This window comes from Peromyscus eremicus, chromosome 9 (genome assembly GCF_949786415.1).
Source record: "Peromyscus eremicus chromosome 9, PerEre_H2_v1, whole genome shotgun sequence".
Taxonomy (NCBI): Eukaryota; Metazoa; Chordata; class Mammalia; order Rodentia; family Cricetidae; genus Peromyscus; species Peromyscus eremicus.
Genome location: NC_081425.1, coordinates 18328046 through 18339249, shown reverse-complemented (window position 1 = coordinate 18339249; position 11204 = coordinate 18328046).

Genomic DNA, 11204 nt, shown 5'->3' with positions numbered 1-11204 from the left:
CTCCCTCTTCAACAGGCTTTTCCCTTGTCCATTTCCCCAAAACAGTCAAAGTTAGCAACGATTCTTACATCATCCTCAAACTTGTTGGCTTTGCAGAGTTTGAAGCAGCGAATGTGCCCTCTCACCTCTGGGCTCTGGAGCAGCCGCTGCCACAACACACGCCTTCTTTTATTATTAATTTTTTAAAAGATTGTTTTTTTTTTTTCATATGTATGGGTGTTTGTCTGTATGTATGTCTATGTACCATGTGTGTTCCTGGTGTCCCCAGAGGCCAGAAGAATGCACTGGATCCCCTGAAACTGGAGTTATGGATGGTTGTGAGTTCCATGTAGGTGCTGGGAATTGAACCTGGGTCCTCCAGAAGAGCAGCCTTAACCTATAACCACTGAACCATCTTTCCAGGCCCACAACAAATTCTTAATAGTGTTTACCGTGGGTCAGTAACTGTTTTAGGGGAAAAAAAATACACATAGACACACATTTTCTTTAGTTATCAAACATTTGGGAGTAAATACAATTATTCCCATTTTAAAGGAAACAGACATGAAAAAGTTGAGTAGTCCAAATTACCCTCCTGGTCAATGGCAAATGAGGATTCAGATTCAGTTAGTCTGGCTCAGCATATGCTTTTAACTGTAATATATCACCCTTTGCTCTAAGACTTCATTCACTAGGCCACAGTCAACTCTGCTTCTAACTCTGGATCCTGCTAGAGTCTTTCTTTGGATTTCTTTCTTTCTTTTTTCAGAAATCAGCTTTCTGGACTAAACAGAGTCCCCGTGATGATAGATTTAGTTTCTGAATTTAATGTGGACTGTGCTTTCCGTACCACTTTCAGTCTTGTGAATTATTCGGGTTACCCATAACTTTGAATTTCCAGTTCTTTCAGGATCCTCCAAACTTTTTTGTTGACTAAAAACACCCGCAACTCTGAACAGCTCTGTCTTCTAGCAACTTGCACAATGAAATCTACTTGCATTGAAACCAGTTCTCCAGGTGGAATGCTGTCTCCTTGTCCATTTTCCTTTTGCAGAAATCCACAATGACTATCTGCATTGGAGATCTCACTCACGGAGGTTTCTATGGTAGTCATCACAGATCTGAAACCTACCATTTGCATTGTGTTTTGTTTTTTTTAATTAAGAATTTTTTTATTCATATTACATATCAATCACAGATCCCCCTCTTCCCTCCTCCTAGTCCTCCAGCCTCCCCCGACACCAGCCCACCCCTCCATTCCCTCCTACCAAAAGGTAAGGCAGAGCCTGGTACATTCAGTAGAGACAGGTCCAAACCCCTCCCACTGCCTCAAGGCTGTGTGAGGTGCCCCACCATAGGGAGTGGGCTCCAAAAGCCAGCTCATGCACCAGGGATGGATGGGGTGAGACAATTTTAGCTTCTTTGTTAGACTGACAATTAGAGAGTAACCTTCGGGGACAGGTATGCAGTAACTCTCTTTTCCTGTTGACACTGGGGCAAAGTCATTTATAAACAAGTGTGTTCCATTTATGTGCATTTTCACTAAGGTTCTCGAATTAGGACTGGGAATAACATCACAATAATAAGTCACAATTAACTTATAGAAACGTTTATACATTGATAATTCTAGTCAAGGAAGTTATGAAAGGGTAAAAAACAAGATGCAACATAGAGAAGGAAAATTGAGGAAATCCTAAACCACGGAGGGAAGGAAAACCACATATTTTAGGGAAGGAACTTTGTATTTGAAGAAAAGAAATGAGTGGGTTGGGAGTATTCCATTGCAGCGTATCTCTTGTTATCATAGGAAACAGACAAAATGGAGTTAACCCTCGGGACTTGATGCTCTCATGGGTTTCTTGGAATCTTGCAAAAAGGATGGACCATATGGTAGGAAGTACCTTTGTGACAACATGAGCTCAGATGAAATTTCAAGGATTATAAATCCTCTTGTTTTATCTCATAATTTGATGAACAGCTGGTACCAGGAAGTATAACATTGCACGATTAAGTGCCTGCATTTCTTTTTTTAAATAACTTTTTTAGGAGCATCCGGGTTTGGCTCCTGGAAAATGGAACATGGAACTACTCCAGGATGATCATTAATCTGCCTCAGTAGGGCAGTCTTCCCACATGGGGGCCATTCATAATGGTCTGCTACAGTGATCTGTCACACCATATGGGGGGAGATGGGACAAGAGATTGGGCAGCAGAGGAAAATGCATAAATTGGAATTCTGATTTAAGGGAAAAAAAGGAAGTGAAAGGAAAGATCCCATATCGTCTGTCCACATAGTCCAGAAGAGGCCAAGTGGTTAATTATATGCCCACTGCGAGCAGGTCTTAGACAGGCATGACGGGGAAAGAGAGATCCAGGGAAGAGAGTAAATCAGTGGTTTTGGAAAAGTCCCAAGTTAAATATCCTTTCCGGGGTATCCTTAAAGAGTCAGCTGAAGACAATGGGGCTCCTGAGAACAGTGCTGTGCTAGGTGTGCAATGCCTGCTCACGTGTCACAGGTTGTACAGAGGGGCCCAAGTGAGACAGGAGAGCCAGTGTGAACATGCTCCACACTTCCTTCCTGTGATGGCTGATGGACGCTGTGCCTTTTTCCAGGCCCGTTTTCACCCATCCATTGTGCACTCCACACTGTGGACATGCCGAATGACTTGACCCTTTAGAACTTGGGCCCATCTGAAAGAGGAAGAGATGAATGCCAGTTGGGTTATTAGATGAATGAGTGTATGCATGAATGAATAATTGTTCACATGCCTCAACACTTTCTATAACCAGTCAGCTTTTTAGCTCCTTGGTCCGTGTGTTCCTCTCCTTGAAGCAGACTTGTAAGAGGGAGGTGGGCAGTAGCAGGTGAGGTGGGCAGAGAAGACATATAATAAAAGAGAGAGCAGGCTGGAGGGTGGGAGTTGTATAACTTCCTTATTTAAATCTGAACTGAGCCCAAATAGTCTGCTTTTACCTGGTATATGACTTATTTAATTTATGTTTTGCATTTGCTTAGAACATTTTAAAAGGAACCCAAAAAGTACATTTTTAAAGCAATGTTCAGGCTAGCAGATGTTAGGAAATGCAAACTGGGAACAGTCAGTATTGCTTCGTCCTTCACCCCCTCAAGGTAAGAGAGGCTAATGTCAGCCCAGCTGCAGCAAAGACAAAAAGGACTGGCCACTGAAGGGACAGGCAAGGAAGGCAACCTCCATTTCACATCCCAGGGGAAGGAGCTCCCTCGGGAGGCAGGATCTCATGGATCCGGGACAGCAATTGCATTGTGCCAGTAGACAACAGGAAGTGAGCCCAAACAGACCCCGTCCTCAGGATAAACACACACAGATGTAACCTAGGGCTGGACTTCTGCCCTTGAGTGAGCAGTGCTGTTAGGACACAGGTCAAAAGGTTATAGTGTGACAGAAAATGGAGCCTTATTGAATGAAAGAGAAATAAAAAATTCCTTTGTCTGCTTCACTCTGGGGTTTGTATAGCTCCTGTGACATCATAATGGAGTCCAGAGTGGGAAAGAGAAGCTCCTGATTTATCACAGCCGGAGACAGGCAGTCGGAAATTCGGTTAAACACGGAGGGAAAGAAGAGCCACAAGAAAGAACCTCACAGAAGTCAGTCTCTCTTCTCTCAAGGGGGGCGGGTACAGAAGTCATCTTTCTGATCACCATCAGAAGCTACGAGAGACCACAGAAAATTCCTGCTGCATGCATTGTGGTGGAAAGATGGATAGCGAGACTCTTCCGGCTTCTTTCCCCCCGATTTCCAAGGGGTCCTCTTCAGCGTGGGCTAGGAGGAAAAAAAAAAAAAAAAGATTCTTAAATCTATGCAACCTGGGAGTGTATTCCACAACAGCGTAGGAAAAAATTGGCAGACACACATGAGTATACACAGTTAAGCACACCTATATACAAATCATGCACAAAAAGATGTAGAAACACGACATGTATCCAACAAAGTGCTTAACTTTACAGACAAGTGTAAGAACTGGTGTTTAATTTGTTTTCTTATTTCTTTTCTTAAGTTCTGAGTAGTTTTGGAGTCTGGATAATTTAATTTTTTTATCATAATTTTCCTCTGGGTAAAAAATTCTGACCATAAAAAAAGTTTGCTCCAATCCATTCTATAATTCTGTTGATTAAAAATAACACTGGGGGAAAGGCACTATATTTACCGTAGAAAAAATATGTATATATAATTTTGTGTGTTTTCTTCAGTTCCAGATCTGGAGTCTCAATTGCCATATGCTGTTTGATAGGTTTGATCTGAGCTATATGTCGTTCCTTTAATGTATCAACAAATGGGAGCTACCGCTTTTCAAATTGAACAAGTTCGGCGAGTGCATGCTTTTTTAAATATGGTTTTCAAAACCTGCTCGAAAGCAGTCGTTAGTTTTGTGTCTCATTACGCCCCTTGTGAAAGCCCCGCGGGCCTTCGGAAAGGAAGCTCGGGGCTGCTTAGAGCCTCTGGGCAGCTGGAACACCCTCCTGGGAGATTGATGAGTCCTCTTAACCTTGGTGTGTAGATGGAAACTCAGAAACAAAGTGACTCAGAGGATTAAGAGGAAGTCAATGTCAGCACCAGGATTAGAATTCACACTTGCTTGGTTTCTCAGCCCCGGGACCAGCTCCCCCATGGATCCTAGCTTTGTCTCCCTCTGAGTGAGGAGGGACAGGGTGTTTCCCCAAGTGGAAAGACCCCTGCTATTCTCAGGGCTCTGCCTTGTAGGAAGGCCCTTCCCTTTAATAAATTGCAGACCGGGGGAAGTAACTTTGAGGTGATTTATTCTAATCTCCTCACTTTATAAGTGAGAAAAAGGCCATAAAAATGCTAGAAACAGTAAGAATGCTCAGCTTGCCGTAACACAATAGGGAAACAAATTGGTGTGTTGCAAAGCCCTGGATGGGAAGGATTTGGAGGCCTGGCTTTGAAGCCTGGCTTTGCCTCTGATTGAACTCCAGTTTCTTTCTGTCCAAGCAGAAAGCAACACTGCCTTTGGTGTTTTATGACAATCAAATGTGCAGAAGTACCTAAGCTCTGGGGGGGCACTTCTTACATCTCTTCCCCACCCGTTTCCAGTTTTTTGTCATAAAAAAAATGACCCTCAAATGGTCCCATGTAAATGTTTAATCACAAATGAGTAGAACTGTATGGGACTTCGCTCTTAGAATTTTCTTGAACTCACCATGAGGAAGCAGATTCTAAATGCAGCTCTTGACGGTTTAATGCTCTGAGCCCAGAGTTGCCCAGAGCTGTCAGTGGTATCCTCCTGAGTTAGGATTGAAAGCTCCTGCAGAGCGCATTGGGCAGGAGGAAGTCAGTGTGCTGAGTGCAGACCATGCCATGAAGTTCTGGGAGGTGTCGTCAGTGTGGGTGAGTGCCTATGTCGGCGTGATTGCCAAGCTTCCTCTGCAGAACATCACTCTCGAGTCCTGGTCTTGTCAGCCCTCCCTAAGTCCTATCCCTTGCCACTCATCCTGGATGAGCCTCCCCTTTCCTAATTAGACTTGCATGCTCTTTGTCCTCTCTGGACTCACTCAGCATACTTTGCCTGATTTCCACCAAGAGACAGGCAATTCATCTTAATGAGTCTGAGCACCCGGGGCCAGGGCTCCTTTGACTTCGATTCTGAAGGAGGACTTGTAGGCCAAATGCCTTGAGAGGATGTCGAAGCGAAGGGGCACAGGAGACCTCTGCTAGGGGAGAGAAGTCACTGGCTTTCTGCTGCCTGGAGAGGTGCCTCACTCTGTGTTTTAAGACTATTCAAACAAAAACCAAAACCAGGACAACAACAACAAAATCCTTGACTGTGCTCCAGAAGAAAGGATTTAGAGTAGGCAGAACTGGAGGGAAACATTTTTGTTTAAATAGGCTTCAGCGCGTAATGGGATTGTTATGATAACAATGATTTAGCATCTGCTTAAGTGCTGTGTCCTGGGCTGCGCTCCTTCTTTACAATGCCTCATTTAATTCTCCACAGAGCTTCCTGAGGGTGGTTCTATATTACAGCCATCTTGCAGACGGAGGACTGGGGTGCCCAGTGTCTTACGAGCTGTTTTTTTGTCTCATCAATTTTTGATCCCAGGCCCTAGGATCTGCCACCTCTGATCCAAGAAGGTCAGCTTCACCGTCTCCATAGTCTGCCCTCAAAGTCCAGGCCGACAGTGTGTTCCGAGTCTGTCGTTCCATGACACATGTGTTCCCGTGCTTCCACCCGCAGGAGCCACTGCAGTCTGCTCAACCGGGGTGATGCCTGAGGTTCAGAGGTGGTGCTGATGAACCAATTCTGAGGGAAATAGTTGAGAGTACTAGTCTGTGGCAGCACTGTCTTTCATTTTAGACTTTGTAATAAAAGGAAAAGGAGAATCAGTTGGTGCGTGCCCTTGGAGGAAACAACCTTTTTTTTTTTTTTTTTTTTTGGCCCTCAGGGAGGTTTTTTTGTGTCCCTTTTGGGATTAAAGTCACCGTGGATTCTCCCACAGCAGCTCACTGTCACTCTAAAATCTGGTCCTTCAACTCAGTTCTGGACGACCTGGAGCGGAACTATTCCTATCCCTCTCTACTTCCTGGGTCCAGAAGGCCCCTCTTGCTTGGACTGTTCTTTGTTATCTAAGTTTTTACAGGTGGGCCAATGCTGCTTTAAAGAAGCCGGGTGTGTGTGTGTGTGTGTGTGTGTGTGTGTGTGTGTGTGTGTGTGTGTATGGTGTCTCAAAGGTACCCTCACGAGTGTGTTTGTGACGACAGCCTGTGTGTGTCTCTCATAGTCTGCCCGAGTTCTTTAAAAGCACTTAGTGGGAGGCATGGGAAACCCCTCCTGTGAGTTCGCCAGTCGTGCCTCTAGATTCCAGAGCATTTTGTGCTGCGACGCTCTTAATGGACTTTCCTACTTCCCACCCCCGCTGCTCACAGTCCGGGCACAAGACTATCAGCCTGGAGCTGACCTCTCCATGGAGAAGTTAAGTTAAACAAGGAGACACGGAAATCCTCTCTGGTTTAGCAATATCCATTATTACTCACCCCATATAATAAAAGGGCAGCTCTTTCCTTTGGTCTCCAGCCAGAACCCGCTGGATTTAAAAATGAAAAGAATGTAAAGAATGCTTTTTTTTTTTTTTTTAACTATGAGAATGTCTCTCGGCCACAAATGCCCTTGGATACTTAGCCTCTTAGGAAGAAGGGTGGAAGGTGGGCCCAAGCTGGCACTGAGGGATGGTAATCCTGAAGGGAGATACACCAATGTCATGGGCCTCTCTTTCGTTTCTTGCTCTTTATGCAGGCTTCTGTCACTTTCTGCCTTCAAAAATAACTAAGTAGCATTGGAAATTAGACTCCTCCAGAGTTAGGGGCATGAATGTTTAACTCTTCATTATGACTGGTTTCTGAAATATTGGGCATCAAATCAATATTGGGTGCTGTATGAAACAGAGTATAATGGTCTATTTTTGATATGAAATTACTTAGAGTTCATCCCGATTACTGGCAAGCAGGCAGCACCAGGCTCCTCTCTCTCCTACCTCATAGCTGGCACCTGACTGACTAGGAACTCTGAAGGTTACAGGTGTTCTGCTATGTGACTGAGCCCAGGGTCAGAAGGTAGGGGGCAGTCTCAAGTCCTAAATTGTTCAGTGAATAGGTTTTGTGTCATAGGCCAATAAGATGGGGCGTTTGGGAGGTGTCAGCCCTGGACTATAGCACAAGGGGATGGTTTTCCCTGTCTGAGAGTTATAAAAACTGCACACTGGCCCATTTTTGCCTGTTCTCTGTGCCAGTTACCTTCCTGAAGGATTATATATTAAAGATTTCTTTGGTTTTACTAGTTTCTTGTTTGTTATCATCTCACTTCCTACAACACAATAACCGTGGTTGATAGCAGGAGAAAAATGGTTCTCTTGGATGAAAACACTTGGTTCTCCTTCATCTCAGCTGCTTTCAGAATATAGTTTTTCAGAAGTAGAGAACGGAAGGGAAACCCCAATTCATGAAGGAGGCAGTTTTTCTTAGTCATGGTTAGGACTTTGTGTTACTGGGGCTTCACAAGTTCAGGTCTTCCTTTCCTCAGAAAGCTGTAAGCTATACCTTCAGCTTACATTCTGCCTTTGTTCCTCAGGAAGTTTGTGTTTCAGGAATAGTAATACAAAAATGGAGGAAGTTGACTTCATCACAACCAAGACAGCCAAATGCCTCTCTAAAATAAAAATAACTAGCATTCCCTGTAGGATGTGAGGGTTGACTGCCCAGATGTTTAAACAGCTATAGTTATATCTGTTTACACTGCCACCATCTCTTCTAGTCCTAAACAAGTACTATTTTCTTCTCCATAGATTTGTCTAGCCATGCTTCACACAAGTGGAATCATATAATACGTGATTAAGATCTTTCATGATTGGCTTTCCTTCATGTATTGTTATATTTTCGAGAGCACTTCCTTTTCAAGGACAAATAAACATCTACTCTATGGATATAGCAACTTCTGTTTATTCATTGTATCTGTTGAGACTTTGAGCTGTTTTCACCTTTTGACTTTTTGAATAGTCCCACTGTTGTGGTTTTTGCATAGACACATGCTTCCAGGTTTCCTGGTAGATTTCTCAGAGTAGAATTGATGGATAATTTGATATAGCAGTTAATCTACATTGTCAATTTATTGGGGTTTAGAATCAATATGGAAACATGCCTTTGGGTGTGGCTATACAGGTGTTTATAGAAAGGTTTAAATGAGTAAGGAAGACCCACCCTAAGTATTAGTAGCAGCATCCCATGGACCCGAGTACCAGACTGCACAAGAAGAAAAAACAAGCTGAACACTCCATTCATCTCTTCCTGCATCCTGAAGCAGATACAAAGGAAGCCGCTGCCTCGTGGTCATGCTGCCATAACTTCCCGCCATGATGGACTATATTCCCTCCGACTGCAAGCTGAAACAAATCCTTCCTGCAAGTTGCTTCTGGCCAGGTATTTGGTGGCAGAAATGAGATACGCTAGAAATTCATTTGTTAAGTCTACTAACCCTTCTAAGGTCTGTTAGATGGACTTCCCTAGTAGTGTGTATCATTTACATACTGACTAATTGTTTTAAGGATTTTGATTCCTGCTGTTATTCAGTCCTTTGATTTTAAACAACCCAGTAATACGAACTAGCATCACATTGTGGTTTGGATTTTGAGTTACTGGATAATGACATCAAACATCTTTATATATTTATTGATGATTCACATTTTCTTCTTTTGGGAAAAAAATCTGTTAAGATCCTTTATTACTTTTACAGTTGGGCTATAATTTTTAATAATGGAATTATAAAGCTTCTTAAAATATTCTAGATACAAGGTCCTAGATATTACAGTAGGTGGTTTGGTATTTAAAATCAGGTCTTCTTTTTATGTGTTTGCTTTAAGCTGGTCTATTTCCAGTTTGTACAAAAGGATGGCCAAACACAAAGCCAAACAGGAGAAAGCAGACATTGATGGTTCCCCCAAGGAATCACACTGTGTCACATCATTTTCTGAGTTTATTTTCCTCTTCTTCAATCTAGAAGAAATCTGGGACTATGCTTCCCAAAGGGGACAACAAACAAAGATGCAGGCATCCCAGGAAAACTGGAAGCCAAGACATCAGAAGAATCCTTCAGATGAGTGGGAAACAATTGATCCCCATTGGAAGCAAGCTCACGTATGTGCCTTGCTGGGAGTGGCAAGAGACCCAGGCCTCTGACCCTGTGCCCCCAGCATCCTAGGTGGGAAACAGCACAAAGGGCAACTTGGATGAGATGTGGCTTAGGGCACTTTACAGAGCCAGATTGTAAATTTGTCTGTTTATGAGTGTGCTGCAGGTGTTCGAGGATCTGTGGACAGAGCTAAAGCTGGAAGGAAGCAGAACTTAGCTCTCATGGCTCTTCACAGCCACCATTTATTAAGAGAGGCAGTAAACAAATTTATTGTGCGCCGTTTTCTCCTCTGCATACTTTCTCATGTTCTTGAGCGGAAGTGCGTGCACATATATGAAGTTATATGGACTTGTCTTTTTCTCGGAACTTCCCCCGCCCCCCCTCCCGTCCCCCCCCCCCCCCCCGCTTTAGTGACAGTATGACTATCAAAGAGGCCTCTGAGAACAGAAGAGAGACCTCAAGCCTTTTTCCCTAGGAATGGATTCAAAGCAGATGTTGTTCATTACTCTTGTTCCAGCATACTGAGAGGGAGCAGTGACATTTGGATTACCTCTCTACACCAGCGAGTATTAGCTGAACAGGGGAAATTATTTATTTCTCATTAAAATTGCCTACCCAGAAACCTTAAATGTCATAACCATGAGTTTGCACTACATTAGGGTGACTAATGGCAATATATGGCACAAAATGACCTGAGTGACAAATTGTGGCTTCATTGGCCTGGGGAAAAAAACCAACATGACAACTCATGTTTTGGATTAGTTGGCTTATTTTAGGTCAAAAAGGGGAGCAGGTGAATTAGCGAAGGCATCAAGGGATTTGAATACCCTTAATTAAACGCTCACTTTTGCAGAGTTCTACTTATAAATTAACGCTGCCATCTGCCCGGTTACCTATTGCCATTGGTGACACCTGTTCTGAAATGTCAAGAGTGCTTTGTCAACCTGCATGCCGATGATCTGAAGCTTTGGGTGGAAAGGACCCCATCGCATGGGCCTTTGGGTCCCTTCAACACTCCTGGAAATGAGCTGAAATGAGCTGATGTTCTGGTATGGATAGCAGTCAGTGTGGAAAAGACAAGTGGGCTGGAAGCTCTAACACGGGTAGCTTGTCTCCTTTGTACGTGGGAAAAGAAATCTTGCCTACATTTGTTGTGTTTGTCAAAGTACTTTTCAGCAAAGAAAAATCATTTGGAAAAAATGGGAATGATAGTTTTCCTTGTCTCCCTCAGGATATTTAACTGATACACACAGGTTTACAGTCCTTTAGAATTTATATGCCCACAACATGGGGTCACGAGGATACTGAATGTTAACTGAGCCTTCTGTGTTTTCAGAAGAAAAGATGCATGAATATTATGGGCATCACCAACTATTTTCTGTTGGAGAGGCCTGTTCCCCAGGAGGGAATTCATACCTGGTACTATAAGCCCATGACTCTGAAGGTCAGAGGCCCTAGTGGAGAAGCTACTGCTGTTCTGCTAAATGGATACTATGTACCTCTCAAATTGCCTTCTAAACACTGTGTTTATGGTCATAGAATAGTGTTGCTGT